We start from the raw sequence: 19,686 nt of genomic DNA, 5'->3' as shown, positions 1-19,686 counted from the left end.
CCTGCCTGTAACAGAGCTTCGCCATAGGGAGTGCCTTTCTCAACTCCAAAGTTCGGGGAGTTTGGCAGGCTCCTGATGCTTTGGGGAGATCTGAATCACACCTGAAGCTGATGGGTTGCTGACATCTGGGGCTGTAATTAAACCAAGCTGAAGGAAGAGTGCATCTGGGCAGCAGGGCCAGGTCTTGTAAAAGCCTGTGGTGCTTTTTTGATTATGTGTTTTTTTTTTCTTTTCTGTTTTCGGAGACCGTGTTTATCTTTTCTAACAAAAAAATGTTGGAATAACATGAATAACCGGATTGAACTTGGTCAAAATGTTGTGTCAAAAGAGATTTGTTTTCTTTTGTGAGTGTTACAGGCAATACTTGAAAGAGACGGAGTGGGACTTGGTTATGAAAACAGCTGGGGAAGGGCATAGTCATTTGGTCTCAACAGAACATCTCCTCAGATTGGGTTTCCCGGTATGAATGGAAGGCTGCAGACAAAGGTGGTGAAAAGCTCACCCCAGATCTTCTGAATTGGACCCTACCTTTCAAAGGCCAGGTTAATCAGTAGTTTGCTTAAGGTCCTGTAGCCGTGCTAACTGAGACTGAGGGAAGATATGGAAGGAAGGGGTTATTCTGGGCTTGTGGTTCCACAAAGAGAAGAGTCCGTCATCATCACATTGAGGAAGCATGGCAGCACGCACCAAGGATGGTGGCTGGAAGACGAGCTAGTGCCAATGCCTCACAAGCAGGAGACGGAGAGGGTGATCTCTAACTGCTCTCAAACCTCGCCTCCTGTGATGTACTTCCTTCTGCCTGTGCTTCTCTTTCAGAGGACCCAGATTCTGTTCCAGCATCCTTTTGGTGGCTCAGAGTCACCTGTGACTCCATTCCAGGGGATCTAATGGCCTCTTTTTGCCTGCAAGTGTACCAAGCATGCACATGGTATACATACATGAAGACAAAGCACTCATATGTATAAAATAAAAATAGATAAATCATTTTAAAAAGTGATAAGGCAGAAAGTGATGGTGAGAGATACCTCAAACCAACACCTGCCCTCTACATAGACATACAGGATGCATACACCTGTGCACACACATACGTGTATACACATATGCTACACACATGGACTTAAATGACAAGTTATCATCCCAGATACTTGCAAGTCGGTAGCTGAGGGTCTGGACTTACAGTTCTTATTGGGAAAAGCACAGGAAGGACTATCAGAGAAGGTCCTCACAGTCGCCACGGCTGTGGGCACCTCCTCCTCACCTCATCAGCCTTGCGATTCCACTGCTGCTGTGCACACTTAGTGCCTATGTGCTGGCTGCAGGGATCTCCACCCATGCCACACCTATGCACTGCCCTTGAAATCAGTTCAAACATGTTTTAAACATGTTTTAAACATGATATAAAAGGCTCCTGTACTCTTGCCCCAGCCTCAGTTTGGGGCTTGCTTGTTGTGGTGGTTTGAATAATAGATGTTCCCTGTAGGCTCTGGTATTTGAATACTTGGTCCCAGGTTAGTGGCATTGTTTGGGAAGGCTAAGGAGGTGTGGCCTCATTGGTATCTTCAGAAGCTAAAAGAGGGCATTGGGTCCCTAAGAATTGGAGTTATAGATGGTTGTAAACTACCATGTGGGCAGTGGGAACACAGCCCGGGTCCTCTGCAAGAGCAGCAAATGTTCTTAACCACTGGGCCATTTCTCCAGCCTCTCCACCTTAATTTTTTTAGACAATATTACTAAGCAAACCTGGAACGTAGTGATTGGCTAGACTGGTTGACCCTGAGCCCCTGATCTCCTTTTCCCAGCATTGAGGTTAGAAGGATGCGTCCACTTTGATGGGTTCTGGGGATCTGAACTCAGGGCCTTCTTCCTGTTCAGTGAGTACTTTACCTGTGGAGCCATATCTCCAATCTCACATTTAATTTCATTCAGAATGTTTTAGAAGAATCATAATTTCTCCTTTCAGTCAGAGTCTGACAGTGACAATAATGACAGTAACCTAACCTACAGCTTCTTAGAGTTCAACATTAAAAGCTAGGGACTACATGACACTCACTCAAAATGGTACTGTAGTCTCTATTTTACCCACAACAGCGTTGTTTGGAAGGATAGCACACCAGAACAAGAGAAACCATGCAAATAGCTTTCAGATCAAATCTGCCTCCTTGGCATTTGGTGACTATTGCAAGAATGTGTAAGGAGATGAGCAGACTCAGGGTTAAACTGTGAACTGTTCCACTGGTTGTATATGTGATAGAATGCATGCATCTTCAGAAAGTGAGGCCATGAGTGTGTGTGTGTGCGCACATGCGCACAGTGACAGGGTCATCATCGGAGTTCAGACTTGCATCTCGAGCTTTCTTCCCCACTTCCCTCTTTGTAAAGGCCAGCTCATTCTCCATAGCTGCAGTCACCCAATGACATTTGCTACAGACCCTTCTGTCATCACAGATATGAGAGGATGAAATTAAAATACCATTTGTCTTTTCTTCTTTTTATGTGTGTGTGTGTGTGTGTGTGTGTGTATGGTGTACCTGTGCATACATGTGTGTACTCCTCCATGCACATATGTGTGTGTGTGTGTGTGGCCAGCTTGCTCTGGGGATCTCCTGTCTTTGTCTTCTAAGGTTTGAATTACAGGTGGGGTTCCATGCACACTTGCATATATGTGCGTTCTATGCATTGGAATCCCTGTCCTGTTTAAGCACTATGTCATCTCCTCATTCCTCGTTTTGCCCTTTTTCTTCCAGCTTTGTCCTCCTCCGTCTCCCTTTATTTTTGAGGGACCAAGGCAAGTTGGCAATTACATCCTGCCAGTAACATTTGCTGTCAGACACCGTGCCAGTCACTCTTTCACCCATGGGCTCATTGTCTGCCCATCATAATCTCAGGGCAGAGACGCTCTCTTTGTCCCTATCTTATAGATAGGTGGCTGGGGGATCTTACCCAGTTTCTATCCACCTCTAAGTTACAGCTGTAGAGTTTGAGTATGGGCAGTCTGACCCCATAGTCCTTTTGGAGCATATTGTGCATTGTTTGACTTCTCTATTCCTTTAGGTATTTTTATTAGGTGTGGGGCGTGGGACATTGGTACTGTCAGTGACCTTCGGGGAGAGGTGCGGAGTCCTGCCGGGAAGTGAGGAGAATTTGGCATGTATGAGCCCATATAATCATGTGCCTTATTCATGAAACATAGTTCCCCTCCTTATCCTTCACCATCTGTATCACACCTGGACATGCTGAGAGCTTTCCAGAAATATAGAAGATTCAATTATTTTCTTATAATCTCGCCTCCCAGAGGAGGTGCCGGAGGAGTGTGTTCTTTACAGAGATCAGTTGTGCTTTTAAAGGCATCTTAATTTGGAGAGTTGGAGACAGCCAGACTGCTAATTGATTACCTTGTTTCTTGACCTGCTAATTGAGACTTGGTCTTTTTCACATGGCCCTGAGGCAAGTGTTGGCTGCCGTTGCGTGTCTTGATCTATGCTTGCCAAAATCAGATGCTGTGGGGTGTCGGGTTCACAATCTGGCAGAGCACCCAAGGATGTCATGTGGATGCTGTTATGGAAAAGTAGGCCACCACCCCCACCCCACAAGACTGTGTTAGTGCTGGCTCCACTGTCACGGTTTTGCTCTTTTATATACCTTTACCTTTGACATTCCAAAATAAGAGATTGTTTTAATCAGTGTGGGACCCCGAGGGCCAGGGAGATGGCTTGATGGATAAGAGCACTGGCTGTACGAAGATGAGGACCTGAGTTCAAATCCCCTGTATCCACATGAAAAGTCAGGCATTCTTGTGCACACCAGCAACCTCAGCACTGTGGAGGGTGGAGACAGAAGGGTTACTGTGGTTTGCTGGCAGCCAGCCTAGCTCTACAGTCAGTTCCTGACTCAAGGATTTAGGTAGAGTGTGATAAGCAGGACCCCCACCATTCTCTTCTGGTTTCCCACATACACAAGGACACTTACATACATATATACATACAGCATGCACATAACACCACACGTGTATACTGCATGCATATATGCTTACACAGTCAGAAAAAAGAGTTTTTTAAAAGAGGTAACCTGTGTAAGTTTAAACATTAGATAATGTTAAATAAAATACTCTCAAGTAAGTACTTGGCAGGGCCGAGTTTATTCCTTTGGATAAATCTTTCTAGACTAGATTAGAAAGAGGGGATGTGTCATGTGGATTTGAACTGGAGAGAGGGTTGTCTCTTGGGGTTTTGACCTACCCCTTTTTCACTGAGATGAGAACAACCTTGTAGAAACAGTCACTGAAATGATTTCTGACACCATCAGAGATGAAATGCATCTTCGGAAGCATTTCGTGTCTCCTGTGCCCTGAGCCAAAGGAAGCCCCACTCTGTATTCCTTCCTGGGAGTTTCCTTCAGAGTTCCCAGATGGAAAAGTGGCCAGCTGCCTGGCTTTTACCCGCACAGGTCTGTGGCCAATCACCAGGCAGTTAATATTTATTTCTGCTCTACAAAGCAGTGATTTCACATTACCAAAAGAGAAGAAGACGGGAGGAGGAGGCATTCAGTCCTGAAGCCACAACAAAATGTCAGTGTTTCTACTATGCTTTTGTTTCTCAGAAGAGAATTACAAACTCTCCTGCTCCGTGTGTGTGTGTATGTGTGTGTGTGTGTGTGTGTGTGTGTGTGTGTGGTGTTCTCTTGTGCACATGTGGGGCAAGGGGAGGGCATCTCCATCCCTTCTTTATTACTCTATATCTTATTCCATTGAGGCAGGGTGTCTCACTAACCATGGTGATCAAATTATTTGGCTAGGCTTGCAGCTAGCAAGCTCTAGAGATCTTCCTGTCTCTGCCCTGATCAGTTCTGGGGTAGCAGGCATGTGTAGGACCACACCTAGCTTATTACAAAGGAGTGGGTATGAATTCTAGTCCTTCTGCTTGCATAGGAAGCTCTCTGACCTACTGAGCTACCTTTCTACCTCTCCAGCTCAGGCTACTGTTCTTTGAGGAGCAAAGTGGAGAACATATTTAAAAACTAGAGTACAAGGCTTAAACCTCAATAAGTAGTTGTAACCAAGTATCTAATCTTTTAGGGTATTTGATCATGCTTCTGTGTGGAGTCCCTTCCTCTTCATTTCTTTCTGTTGTTCCCCTCATTTTAAAAAAATGACATGTGAGATATAGACTTATACAAATTGGTAACCAAATTATATATGTTGTATAGAACACTTCAATGGAGCAATTGTTCTTGACAAAGCAAGAACCCATCATCACTCCCTACTGATGTTTTTGGACAATGGTTGGTTATTCCTCTGTTGGGAGCCCACTGTACATAGTCAGAAGATCCCTGGAGCTGGCTACCTGCCTGCTTGCTGTCTTCACACCCTTTTCCCATCCCCACTTGCTTTTCCAGTGTCTTCCAAGGCGAGCACTCAGGCTCAGAAAATAATCATGATGACCACGGGACGTGTGCTTGACCAGGCAGCTGCATCCGAGTGGAGAACAACCTCAGGGTTACCCTCAGTGAAATGATAGGGGGTGACCGAACTCACACAAAAATGAGAAGTCGGCCAGGATTGGCACCAGCCTCTTGCTCCTTTGTCTCCATTTCCTCTCTAGGTTTGGTTAAACCTTCAACCCACAATTTGAACTCATTGTCATTTTGCTCAGAATCATTTTGTCTCTGAAGTGAAAGCACCAGAAATCAAGTTGGAATTAGATGGTCTCTGATTAGCCTCACAGCCCCTTCCTTCTGTGGACAGAAAGAAGACAACAATGCCATCCAATGACATTCACACCACGCGGAATTTCCCACAGAGCCACACAGCTTGAAGTCCCTGCATTCAGTTCCTCTGAAGGTTGGATATTTTTTTTAAAATACAGTTACCACAGCCTGGCTGAATGCCTGTGTGTTTTATTTACTAAGAAGTTGGTGGGCTTATTTGACTTAGCTCATGTGAGAAGTTTAATTATTTTTTTTCTTCTTTTCTTTGCTGGCGGTGTGTGTCTAGTAGAATCAAGCTTTGTCCAGGCAACCCCTCTTGAGCCTTACACATCGCAGCTGACAACGGTGGATGGCAGGGGGGTGGGTTCTTGAGGCTCCTGATAGACCATGTGTTTCGTATCAAGCGGGTAAATACCATTTCAGCTGAAAACCTTTCAGTAGCCTCAAGTTTCCAAACAGGTTTTACCTCTGAGTTCCCAACAGATCAAGTTTTACTGCCTGGTTGGTTCACTCTGACCACTGGGATAGAGGGTGCTCATTCATGGTTTCCGACATCATGCCTCAGGTCTCACACCCGTCATGGCTACATGTCCTGCAATCCTGTCACAGGAAGGAAGCACTGATAAAACTAATGACTCAATCAATCATTATGCCTCCAGATCTTCAAATGACCCAGCAAGGCATTGATACACAGAACCATGACTCCGGTCTCAGTCGGCTTTGCTCTTGTGTTCAGCCTGCTTACCACACACGAGGCTGTCTCTGTAGTCAGAGGCAAACTTCAGGCTCTGAGAGGTTAAGACAGCCTTTGATTCTGCTTTGAACAAATTAATTGAAAGCAATAGGCACATGGAAGGCCATCTTCTCCCGCTGCCTTAGAGATGGAGGAGTCAAGAGTGGGGATGGTGAGTTCTTGGCTCAAGGTCAGCTATGATTAGTGCTCACTACAGAATGGGGTAGCCTGTGCTCACTTCTCCGGGGCAGTGCAAAGTGTGAGAATGTGAAATTATATTTCTTCCCACACATGCTTCTGATCTGTCCTTCCGCACACAACAGTTTAAATACCCGCTGTGAAGTCCTTCCTTTAGCAGTCTGTATGCGCATGTCCCAGCCCCGCCCTTTGTCATTTTACACATCTCTCTGCTGTTGGTGTTATTTTATATTGTACTGTACTTTGGCCCTTACCACTCTGGAATAATTCCTTTGTTGGTTCGCTTGTTGGACACTGGCCACTTCTGCTGGCTGGTGAGCCCACTGAAGTCAGGGCCAAGGTTGTGTGGTTCAGCGCCGCTACCCTGGCACATTTACTAAGTGAATGGCTGAATGACTGAATGGCTGGGTAGCTGGCTGGACTGCTTGCATCTGCCAAAGCTTGAATATCCATTGCTTTTGCCTGAAGCTCTTAGTGGGGAACCCTTTAAATACTATAGTTAAAAATCCAAATTTCTGGTATCTTGATATTCCCCTCTATATTTCTTTTCCATGACGGTCAAACTTCAGTTCGCATTCTTTTATCAAGACAAATAGCTAATTTCTTAGCAAACTCCCAAGAGAATGGGTCAGGAGGTAGGTGTTACTTTTGGCAAAGGACTAAGGACAAAGACCAGTTAATGCGTAGCTGTGCTGCATGTGGGTCATGCATGTGTTTGCAGGTTTGTGCTGCATGTGGGTCATGCATGTGTTTGCAGGTTTGTGCTGCATGTGGGTCATGCATGTGTTTGTAGGTTTGTGCTGCTTGTGGGTCATGCATGTGTTTTGCAGGTTTGTGCTGCATGTGGGTCATGCATATGTTTGCGGGTTTGTGCTGTATGTGGCTTATGCATGTGTATGGGGGTTTGTGTACATATGGGTCATGCATGTATGTGTGGGTTTTTGTGCATGTGAATCATACATGTGTGTGTGGGTTTTTGTGCATGTTTGTCATGCATGTGTTTGTGGGTTTGTGTACATATGGGTCATGCATGCGTGTGTGGATTTGTCTGCACATGGGTCATGCATGTGTGTGTGGGTTTGTGCACATATGAGTCATACATGTGTGTGTGGGTTTGTGTGCATGAGAGTCATGCATGTGTGTGTGGGTTTGTATACATATGGGTCATGCATGTGTGTGTGGGTTTGTGTCAAACGTAGTTTCCTGAGTTCTAATTGATTCCCTGGAATCGAACTTCTCCTATAATAGAGCATCACTTTGCTCTGATACTGTACTGGATGCTCCCTTCTGTGCCTGAGGACTTGCTCAGCACCAAGTACTTATTAATGTTGATTAGATTGCTTTTTCATAAACATAATAATTGGTTATATAAGACCATTTCCATGCATGTATATAGATGTATTTTGAGCATATTCTCTCCCCAGACTGGCTTAATTCGGGAAATGAGTACATACATTTTGGTAAAATTATTCTCTGAGTATTTTATAAATATATAATTAATGATGATACAAATATTCATTATGCTATTGGGTGCTTATCACATGCTGAGTAATATGTGGCTTGGTTTTCAACACTATTTAATTTTTATAATGACCTGTTGTAATTTGGCATTTTTATTATTTTAAATAATAATAATTATTTATTTTAATTTTATCTATGCATAGTTGAGTGTCCAGGAGGCAGAGGAGGAGGAGGATGGGTCTCCTGGAGCTGGAGCTACCCAATGTGGGTGCTGAGAGCTCAACTCCAGTCTCCTGCAAGAGATGCGAGGCTCCTAGTCACTGAGTGCCTCTCCAGCTCCCACTGGTTTTGTTGTTGTTATTCTTATTCATAGGTGAGGTGCTGATCCTCATGAAAACAGAACAACTCCCTGCCCCTAAACACCAAACTTCCCTAGGCCATGAAGTTAATTGGTGTAGAATTAGGATTCCTGGCTGGTCCCGTTATACCTAACTCACTCTACCATGGATGCAAGCTTGGCTTCTCACCTTTCTGCTCTCCTGGAGTCTAATCCAGGGTTACACACAATAAGGCCAAGGGCTACCTGCCTGTGTTAGACACACACAGTAGGGCCAAGGACTACCTGCCTGGATTAGACACACAGAGTAGGGCCAAAGACTACCTGCCTGGATTAGACACATAGAGTAGGGCCAAGAACTGCCTGCCTGGGTTAGATACACAGAGTAGGGCCAAGGACTGCTGTCTGTGTTTGACACACACAGTAGGTCCAAGGATTGCCTGTCTTGGTTAGACACAACATAGTAGAGCCAAGGACTTCCTGCCTGTGTTAGACACACACAGTAGGGCCAAGAACTACCTGCCTGGGTTAGATACATACAGTAGGGTCAAGGACTGCCTGCCTGGGTTACACACAGTAGGGCCAACAACTGCCTGCCTGGCAGCAGCTTTGGAAGGAGCTGTGGCAGGGCGATTCAGCTGACAGTGGGTACCTGGAAGTAGCTGTGAGAAGTAGTTTGTCTCTTGAGTAGCCACCATGGTTGTTTGAGTCCCAAGAGACTTTGTAGTGATCCTGGGAACTTAAGTCTCTTCTGGGGAGGCTCTAGGACTCAGTCTCTTGATAGTGTTACCGTTAGGGAAAGTGTGTGTGGGGTAATACCAGGGCCAAGTATGGCTCTGAGTATCAAAGTCTTGAGATTTGGGGTGAGCAGCTGACTCATCCAAGGTGGGATTTTCTGAGGTGGGCAACAAGGTCCATGCTGATCGCTATTGACTGGGACTCTTACTGGTACTGAGGAGAGTGGTGCATCTTAATCTCTGCACAGAGCTTTATTTTATAAATATACCATCCCTTCCCTCCTTCTGCCCTCCCTTCTTTGTGCTAGTGATCAAACTCAGGGCTTATTGCAGGCTAGCTTTGTGTTAGGCACTGACCTGCACCCCTAGCCCACCACCACCCCTGTTTGAGACCGGATCTTGCTACAAACTCTGGCCTGAGCTGGAGGTGTTCGTAGCTCAGGTAGGCTTCATATTCCACATCCTCTGCCTCTGCCTTCTGAGTGCTCAAATGGCCTTTTCAGATGAAAACTTTGACTCTTTAGATGAGGCAGAGGTGACCAGTGTGTTTTGCTCCACCCCTAAGAAGCCCTATATACGCATCTCCACCCCTTCAGTTAGGGGCTGCCATTAATCCCTCCCTTCCTGGCAGAGGCAGCCACTCCCCTAGATTCCTCCTTCCCAAATAAATCTCTTTCTCAAGAGTCCTGGGTGATGACTTTCATTTGCCTGGCGCAGAGCAGAAGAACCTGGCTGGGATGTCCCTTAGGGAACTGAGCTGAAAAACCTTGCTGAGATGTTCCCTAGAGGGCCTCAGCAAGGTGGAGCAGAACAGAAGAACCTTGCTAGGACACTGGTTAAGGGGGCCAGAAGGGGAAAAGTCACAATGGTCATCGTCAAACACCATCTTTGCAGCCAGGCATCGCTCAGTGACCGCCCTGGAGGAGTACCTTCAAGCCACAGATGGCCCCAGGGACAGAAGATGACACTCTGTCATTTCTGGGTCAGCCTCCCACTGACCTAGCTTTCTTGTCCTGTCCTGTGTGAATCAAAAGCAGAACTGCACTTGGCTCCGAGGGATGCTTCCCTGAATGGAGAGACGCATTCCTCAGCCAGGGGTATTGAGTGGTCCAGGAAAACTACTAAAATTGAGAGACAAATGGTTTTGTGTTGTGTGGGTTCTGAGAACTGGGGGGAAGCCTTCCTTGGGAGAGTTGAACAAAGCCATCAGAATGAGCACAGAGTGCCTCCCCCTTGTGGGGCTAAGCCACACCACGGGTGACTGAGATGGGCTCAGTCCTGTCACCATTTAGGAAGCCATTGCGTTCCTTGGCAGAAGAATGTGGGAGCAAATCACAGGGCAGGAATCACACTGAATCTTTTTTTCATCTGAGCAAGTTCGACAACAGATCCTGGGGAGCTGACAGTGGCCGCATGCTCCTTCACCGGCAATGGGATGGGCCTTGAAAACGGAAAGCAAGGGATGAAAGGCAGGGGCTGCTCTGCTTCTCTGCATGGACAAGCCTGCTGCTTGTCCTGTTGGATGACTTGGTTGTTGTCCATGTAACCAAAGGCCTGGGCTATCTTGGTATTGCCAACTGCCACACTGTGGCTCCACACGGCATACTGCTTCATGCATGTCTCTCAACAGCTTGTCTGTATGTAGTCTATGTTCTCTGAGTGTTTATTCCAAGCTTCGAAGTTCCAAGCAGCAAACTGTCCCTGACACTCGGACAGTTTAGATGACATGCGCTCTTGCAGGGTGATATGTATACATTTTCTCTACAAAAGAGAAGAATGTTTTTCTAGTAAGGCTGGAGGCAGAAGGCAGCCCATTTCTGGGGAGGAGAGGTTTGTTTTGATGGGGTCTCCAGACTGATGAAGATGTGAAATCTACCAGCTCACCCAAACCCTGTAAGGACCAGCAATGTGGGCTGGGTGGAATGAATCTGTACATTGGCTTCCTGTGGTAGGGACCCACGGGCTAGAATCCAGATGACTCCAGAGGTCAGGCAATGGCAGAGATGTCCGAGAACCGTGGCCATTTGTGCATATGTACAGATAACATTAAACAAATGCAGACTATGTGAGGTCCTGGGTTTACTTAAACAAATGCAGACTATGTGAGGTCCTGGGTTTACTGAACATCAAAGTCTGGATTATAATAATAAGATCCATATACATGCAGAGGTATAGGTAGATGTAGAGATACACGTGTAACTATAGACTGTGAAAATACAATGCTAAATAGAGCTGAGTGGCCAGTCTTTCAGCTCGACTTTGAATTTTGGGGCTAAGGGTAGAATAAGGCCAGTTCTCTAAATAATATGTGGACTGGTCACTATTCAGGCCAGAGGGTTTTTTTTTTCTTCTTCTTAGTGAGTGACTGGTCATACCTATGACATTTCGTTTTATTTTAGTTTTATACGCATGAGTATTTTGCCTGCGCGTATGTCTGCGAACCACAGGTGTGTCTTGCATCCTTGGAGATTAGAAGAGGGCATCAGATCTTCTGAGACTGAAGCTGCAGGCGGATGCTAGCTGGCAGCATGTGGAACTGAACTCAGGTCCTCTGAAAGAGCAGCAAATGCTCTTAACCTCCACGCTTTCTCTCTAGCCCTGCCTCTCTGGTGACCTAACCCCCACCCCGCCACCCATTTACACACCCACTGGTGACAGGAATGAACTTGAGAGGCGTTTTGGAGGGCTCTGTCCTGGAGAGGGGTTGCCCCTCCTGCACCTCCACCCTGTGCTAAAGCTGGATCTTTTCCCACAGATTTTCAAATGTTTCTCCACCCGAGCAGCTGGGTGGCTGTTTCTGGGGGTTGAATGAGAAGGAAGAAGGAACACGGCTGTCCTTGAGATGCTTCTGTGTCCAGTGCTATGGTTTTAGGTTTTGGAGTTACCCTGAGGTGAAGTACATGAAAATCTAGGTTGAAGTTCCCTGGAAGCTCTCAGGAGACTCCATGCTGAGCCTCAGGTCTGCTTTCTATGATCTCACAAGACTTTGCTTTCTGGGGTGAACTCATTTATTTGAACTTGTTTTTATGGCTCACGGAGAGCAGTTGCAATTGCATTGTGCTTCACCAAGGCATTGTAGCATTCATTTATTATTCGTTTTATAGTGTGGTTTTCCTTTTTTTTTTTTTTTAAAAAATATATATATAAAAGGTATTACCCAGGGTTGTTCTGAGTGCTGGATCGCCAGGATGGCTCAGTGGTTAAGAGAATCTGTTGCTCTTTCGTGTGGTCAGAGACTGCTTGTTCGTTCCTGGCCACCTAGACCCGAAATGATCACACAAACTGTATTAGTTGTAATATTGTTTGGCCAATAGCGTAATTATATTGTTAGCTAGCTCTTACATCTTAAATTAACCCATTTTTATTGTTTTGTATTTTAGCACAATGCTCATGGTTTACTGGTAAGGTTCTGGGGCGCATCTGTGTCCTCTGGTGGCTACATAGCATCTCACTGGCTCTACCTTCTTTCCTCCTCTATCTCTGCTTGGAATTCCTGCCTTGCTCTATTCTGCTCTGCCACTGGCCAAAACAGCTTCTTTACTAACCAATGGCAATAAAATACATTCTCTGTATGCCACAGCATACACATCACTTTCAGAGACCCTAGGCTCAGTGCTCAGTGCCCACATCAGGTAGATTCTAACTGCCTAAACAAGGAATCCAGCTCTGGGGATCTGATGCCCTCTTCTGGCCTCCTCAGGTACATTCACAAATGTGTTGTATATACACATGCGCATACATAGAAACAGAAAGAAACCTTTAAAAAGATATCCACCTCTAAAGCATGGTAGTGTCTTCTGTTTTGGTTGACTTGATTTAAAATTTTCCCAATGCTGGAGATGAACTCAGGACCTTGCACACACTAAGTAAGAGTGCTACCACTGATCCATTTCTTCAGTTCTTCTACTAAACTCGAAATACAATAGTAAACAGTTATTGACTATATCATGCACACAGTTACTGATTTGAAGGCACATAATTCTTTTCCTTAATCATTTGAGTATGTGTGTGGGAAGCCTGGGGGTGGGGGGATGGCCAACGGCATGCCATGGCATGTGTGCGGCGTGTATGTAGATCAGGTTCTCACACTTATGTGGGAAGCGTATTACTTACGGAGCCAATCTAACTCCCTAGCCCAAGAGGCAAAATTCTTAGACCTTGTGAATTCACAGCCTAGGGTAGGAGGCAGGACAAAGAGTTGTCTGGATGTGGTAAGTAATGATCTAGAGACACACCCTGGAGAGACTTCCTAGACTGCAGGCTTTGCTCTTCCATTGGTTAGCTGTGTGCTATTGGGCAAGCACCCTAACAGTCTGTTGCAGAGACAATTATCAACACCTAAATGAGATTATAACTCTACCTTCTGGGAGTTTCCAAGACAATGAGGTGATTCAGTACATGTGTGCAGTGCTCGGACCAGTACTTAGCACAGAATTAGGGGCTGGTAATTATCAGTCACTGACATTTTCATTCAGAACACTGTGAACAAAGAGATTGTAGCTGTAGCAGTTTGGGAGAATTTATAGTACGTGCTGACCCGTGAACCTCCACTCCAGTGGTTCTGACTTAGGAGCTCTGGGTGGGTTGAGCCTGGATTCTGCAGTAATAATAAGCACACTGGGCATTTCTGTCGGAGGATGTTTATAGGTCTTATTTGGAGGACCACTGCTACGCTGAAGGCAGAAGCAACCCCAGAAGGGAGAGTTGGTCATTGTTTAGGGAAGGTGTTAGGGGAAACTTCGCAGTGAAGGCGGTTCACTGTTTGTCCGGTGAGGTCAACAGGTGGAAAGAATAACCGATGAGCAAAGATACACAACCGTGAGTCGGCACAGGTTGAATGGAGTGTTCCCATTTCCAGGTGCCTGGGGTGGCTACCAGGGTGGGTGGTAGGGGAAAAGAAGTCGGTGATGAATTTACTAAGAGGGTTGTCTGCAGAACGCCTGACCATTCATGGTAGTGTCAGACTGACACAATGTAGAATCACCTGGAATTGGCGCCTCTGCGCATGCCCGTGGAGATGGTCCCGACTACGTTAACTGATGTGAGAGGCTCCATCTTAATTGTGGGTGGGGCCTTTGCCTGGGAAGGGGATTTGGGATTGTTTAAAGTGGAGAAAGCAGGCAGAGCATTAGCAGGCATTGGCCCGTCCCTCTCTGTCTGTTCGGATGCGCTGTGACTGGTATCTTCAAGCCCCTGTTGTCATGACTCCCCCACCGCGATGGATGGGCTGTACCCTATGACTGTGAGTCAGAATAAAGCCTTTTTCCCTTAAGTCGATTTGTCAGAGTATTTTTACAATAGCGACAGAAAAGAGGCTAAGACACCCGTCTAATTGAGAATTCCAGGGAGTGAGTGGTTCATGTCGCTTGCTGACAAAGCTGTTTGGATGATACAAGGGACTGCTGAGAACTTTAACTTGCAGTTATTTGTTTGTGGTTGTGATAGAAGCAGTTCCTACGGGGATGCCCGGTGGACCTCATGTAAGAACTCTGATAACTGCATGGAGTAGTTCTAAGAGAATTGGCGCTGACCGCAGGGGGTGCTTTCTGACTCCGAAATGAATTTATCTGAAGGCTGTGAGGCTGCCCCTCCCTCTATGAGTATCTTCCAAAGCAGGCAGGCTTTTGCTCATCTGAGATGTTTAGATATTTTGAATTTCTTAGACAGGGTATTTGAATGTCTTGGGGATTAATTAAGCAATCTCTCAAAAGGCCTATCTCCCCCCCCCCCCCAAAGAGGAAGAATCTTGGGGAACACACACGTTTTCTTTTTCTTTTTGTCAGTTCAGACACAATCATGACTTCCCAGAGGAAGGAGATGTCCCTGTGATACAGATAAACAAACCGAGTAGTGTCTCCGTTTGCAGCGTTTTAGATCAAGGGCGCCCCCAGGTAAAGAACGGGAAGGAGTTTGCTCTGTGAAATCTGCTCCCATTTCGCTTCATGGCACCATTTCATGAAAAAGGGTGGCTGTTACGAGTCACGTGATCTAGCCATAGGAAAGAAAGGGGATTCTCTGGAAAAACTTGCTGGTGACATGCAGTAAAGACACAGGTAGACACAGGGTGAGAATTAGAAGGGTTCTGGAGCTGGGTGTGGTAGCACATGATCTTGGAACATGAGGTGGAGACAGGAGGACCAAGAGATCAAAGCCAGACTCAGCTGTAGAGTGAGTTTGGGGCTAGCCTCAGCTACACGAGAACCCTGTCACAAATCAACCATCCCCCTAATATAATAGAAACAGATTCATTGGCAAACACTTTCAGGACTGTTTTCTCTCAACACCTTTGTTTTCTTTTAAGATTATTGTTCCTTTGAAATAGATAATACTGATTTGTCATGATACAATAGAAACTAGAGGGCTGTAAAAAAGAAGTTCATAATCCCCACTGGATTCCACTACAATGGGAAAATCCCACACACTGTGCATCTGCCACAATCAGTTTTTACTTTCAGCAATGCCTGGGGCTCTTGGCACGGGAGGCAGGAAACCTCTTTGTTGTGTGCTTATGGCTAATGGACATTTGCTTTAAAAGAAAAAAAAAACCATTGGGCATCAGGCTGGAGTATCGCTAAGCACCATCCGCCACCTGTCAGGACAGCAGCCAGAGGTGGTCTCAACCTGAGGCTTCTGGATATTTCTAAGAAAATCTGAACAGCGGGGATGTGAAGGTAGCCAAATTCTCTGAAACACACCAGGTTGGTTGAATGTCTCAGAGACACTAACATCAAAACATTTCACAACCTGGATACTTCTGAAAATTCTCTTTACCTGCTAAGCAAACCAGAAATTATACTAGAACTTAGGCATAGGCAGAAGTCAAATCAAAACTTGGAGAAATGGCTCAAGGGGTAAGAAAGCATTTTGCTCTTGTAGAGGACTTGGGATTCAGTTCCTAGCACCCACATTCAGGGAACTCACAATTTGTGTTAACTCCAGTTCCAGAGGGATCAGAGACTTTGAGGGCTACTGCGCCTCCAGGTGCACGTAAACTCACCCACCTGTGCCTCCAGGTGCACGTAAACTCACCCACCTGTGCCCACAGTGCACATAAACTCACCCACCTGTGCCCACAGTGCACGTAAACTCACCCACCTGTGCCCACAGTGCACGTAAACTCACCCACCTGTGCCCACAGTGCACGTAAACTCACCCACCTGTGCCCACAGTGCACGTAAACTCACCCACCTGTGCCCACAGTGCACATAAACTCATTCACCTGTGCCCACAGTGCACATAAACTGAACCACCTGTGCCCACAGGTGCACATGAACTCACCACACTGCTACACACACACACACATACACACACCACACCACACACACACACACACACACACACACACACACACACACACACACGAGAGTTTAAATCAGTGTTAGCTACACAATGATTTCAAGGTCCGTCTGATAGCAGAAAACCTTGTCTCCGAATTCAACCCACAAATGTGGCTGGGAATGAATTCATTAGCAGATACATTCAGGGCTCAGTTTTCTTGTCTCTTTGTTTGCTGTGCCTTTTAGACTCTACAGGCTTTCCCCCTTTTGTCTTTAAGAAAAGAGAGAAAAGGGATGAAGCGAATGATCACCCAGGGAACTTCTCGTGCAGCGCTGACTTCTCTGGACGTTGTTTCTAAATTTGTGCCGGCCTGGGTGAATGAATGTGGGTTTTATCCCTGAAAACAGAGACCAGCTGTCTGACGCCGGCTTCTCTTTCCTGTTTGATTGGCAAGGCTTTCTGTCTTGCTCCCATCAGAGAAGAAATACTGTTTAGATTTCGACACGAGATATCGCCCCCGGAATAAACAGTGCCGTTCTCATGGTAAAGTAGATGTTTAAGATGAAAGGTTTATTTAAACCTACTAGTGAACCACATTCCACTTGAATTCCAAGGCACTCCTACAGGAAACAAATTTTATCAATTTAATTTTGCTATTTTCCAGTCTTTTCCCGTCGTGCATACAGCAACAGTGTCCGCCTTGATAACCAGGAAACCCGTTTCTAGGGGCTCAGAAGAGACACGGGAAAGGCTGAGTACTAGGTGTGAACGGCAGGGGGCGCTCGAAGACTAGGCACTGCGGGAAGGCTATGGGCAAATGCTAAACCAACCATCTTTAAAAATTTTATTAATTCTTTGAGAGTTTCATAGAATGTATTTGATCACATCCACTCCTCATTAGTCCTTCAACTCATCCTACGTCCACCCACCTTCCTAATACCCCCATCTTTATCTCTGTTTCTTTTCTTTTTAAAAATATCTCAATATTTTATATTTAAATAAATATTTAAATACAATTTATAATATAATGCAATTAAATATAATATTTAATATAAATATCAATAATATTATAAATATTTAAATAATATTTAATAAAAATTTAAAATATTTCCATTTGTGCTATGTGTATACTCCTGGATGTGGGGCCATCCAGGAGCCCAGCCACTTCCTTCCTCCCTTTTAAATGTAGAAGAACCCCCCTCCCCAAAAAAACCCCAAAAAAACCAGAGTCCTAGGTAGAGAACAAAGAACACCAGAGCCCCAGATACACGCAGCTGAAGAACGTCCTTTTTATTTCTCTTTCTCTCAGAGAACTCAGAGGAACCTTAGGCCACAGAGTCTTATTTTCATGCCAGCCATTCCACAGCCGTCATAGCAAACTTTCCTTCTCTTCCTCAGCCTCGTAACCCTCAGCCCACCCTAAGGCTCAACTGGGTCCTGTTTACCAGCAGCTTGGGAAGACACCAGCTCACAGTGACGTCATCACGCCTACCCCAGCTGTGCTTCCTAAGCCCCACCTCCCACTGTCAATCAAGAGAAACTGGGAGCCCTCACCTGCTTTTACTAGGGGAGGCAATGAGGACAGCTGAAGTCAAGACACCGTGTGAGCCCAGCTCTACCTTAGCCATGCCTCCCTCCCTTAATTCCTTCATTTGTCAAGCTAGGGACTTGGGTTAAATGGTGAAGTGTGTTCTAAAAACCGGAAGTGATAGGTGAAGGTCGCAAACACAACATTATCTCCAAAGCAAGATTTCTAGTGCAAAACTTTGAGAGAATCGGCGCTAAGGTGCTTTTATTTTCTCCTTCTGGAGGTGAGTGGCCTGACTGAAGGTTTTCAGTCCTCCGCTTGTGTGAAGGATAAACCTGTGTGGAGCCTGAGCGCTCTCACCGGAAGGGGAGTGAGAGGATTCCACCGTGCATTGGCCGTCTTCTTCCAGCTGATTGCTTATTTGCAGGCGACAATAGTACCTACATTGGGAAAGGCATTTCTTGCTGAGTTCCTTGACTGCCTCCTTCTCCGTGTGATCCTTCTCCGTGTGATCCATCTGAGTATAGCTTTGTTGTTTGGGGTCTCATGTAGCCCAGGTGGGCTCCAAGCTGGCTAAGGAGCTTGGAACCTGTACCCACTAGCTTCTTCCTTTGGCGGCAATGGGATTACATGACAGGTCCCTGTGTCCTCCACCACCCTGCTTTAGGAGGTGCTAGGGATTGAATTCAGGGCCTCTAATGTGCAAGGCTAGTTTTCTACCCACAGAGCAATGTCCACAGCAAATATGCTTTATTTGAAAAATAAAGGAAAAAGGAAAGATTAACAAAAGGCTGGCATAGCAGCTCAGTTGGTAGATTTTACTTAGCATCAAGTCCTCAGTTTGATTCCCAGTGCCACATAAAACTGGACCCTCGATGGCAGAGGTAGGAGGATCATCTTCAGCTGTGTGGCACGTTTAAGGCCAGCCTGGGCTATGTGGAACCTTCTCTCAAAAATACATCAATAAGCAAATCTTTATTGGGTGAGTACATGCTTTTATTTACTTGGCCTTAAGGAGAGTCATGTAGGAAACACTATGGCCAGTCTAAGTGAACTCGGTTGGCTACAGCCATAGGCGAGGATGTACTTTAAGATAAAGGGACGCCAGCAGAGAACTGGACCTGATTTCCACTTGAATAAAAGTGTACTTAAAAAAAAATTCTCTGCAGGCTTTTTCTAAGATGTCAATTGTGGTGATATTTCATTTGTATTTTAATAAGTAAAGCTTCCCTGAAGATCAGAGAGTAAAACAGCCCGTTTTCCTTTGATTATTTATGTGTGTGCACCAACTATTGTGTCAGTTTCTTCTAGGATGCATGTCAAGCCATTTGCCTTGCCAGCACCTGCCATGCAGGGAGACCTTTAGGGTAGGTGTGGGGGCAGTTGCTGTTGTTGACAACTATGAGTGAAGTCATGCTGGGCACTGAGACCATTTCCAGCTTTATTGAGAGTGCTGGGTCCAGGCTATCTCAGCTGGGGAGACACTGTGTAACACTCAGTTCATTAAGCCTGGATGTTCTGAACACCAAGATTCAGGCTACTGTAAGCTGCTGGATGTTTGTTTAACCAGTGTTTTCTTTTTCCTTTGGTTTTCGAGACAGGGTTTCTCTGTAGCTTTGGGTCCTTTCCTGGAACTAGCTCTTGTAGAACAGGCTAGCCTCGAACTCACAGAGATCCGCCTGCCTCTGCCTCCCAAGGGCTAGGATTAAAG

This window comes from Myodes glareolus, chromosome 5 (assembly GCF_982192425.1).
Source record: "Myodes glareolus chromosome 5, mMyoGla1.1, whole genome shotgun sequence".
Taxonomy (NCBI): domain Eukaryota; kingdom Metazoa; phylum Chordata; class Mammalia; order Rodentia; family Cricetidae; genus Myodes; species Myodes glareolus.
This window is presented reverse-complemented; position numbering follows the sequence as displayed.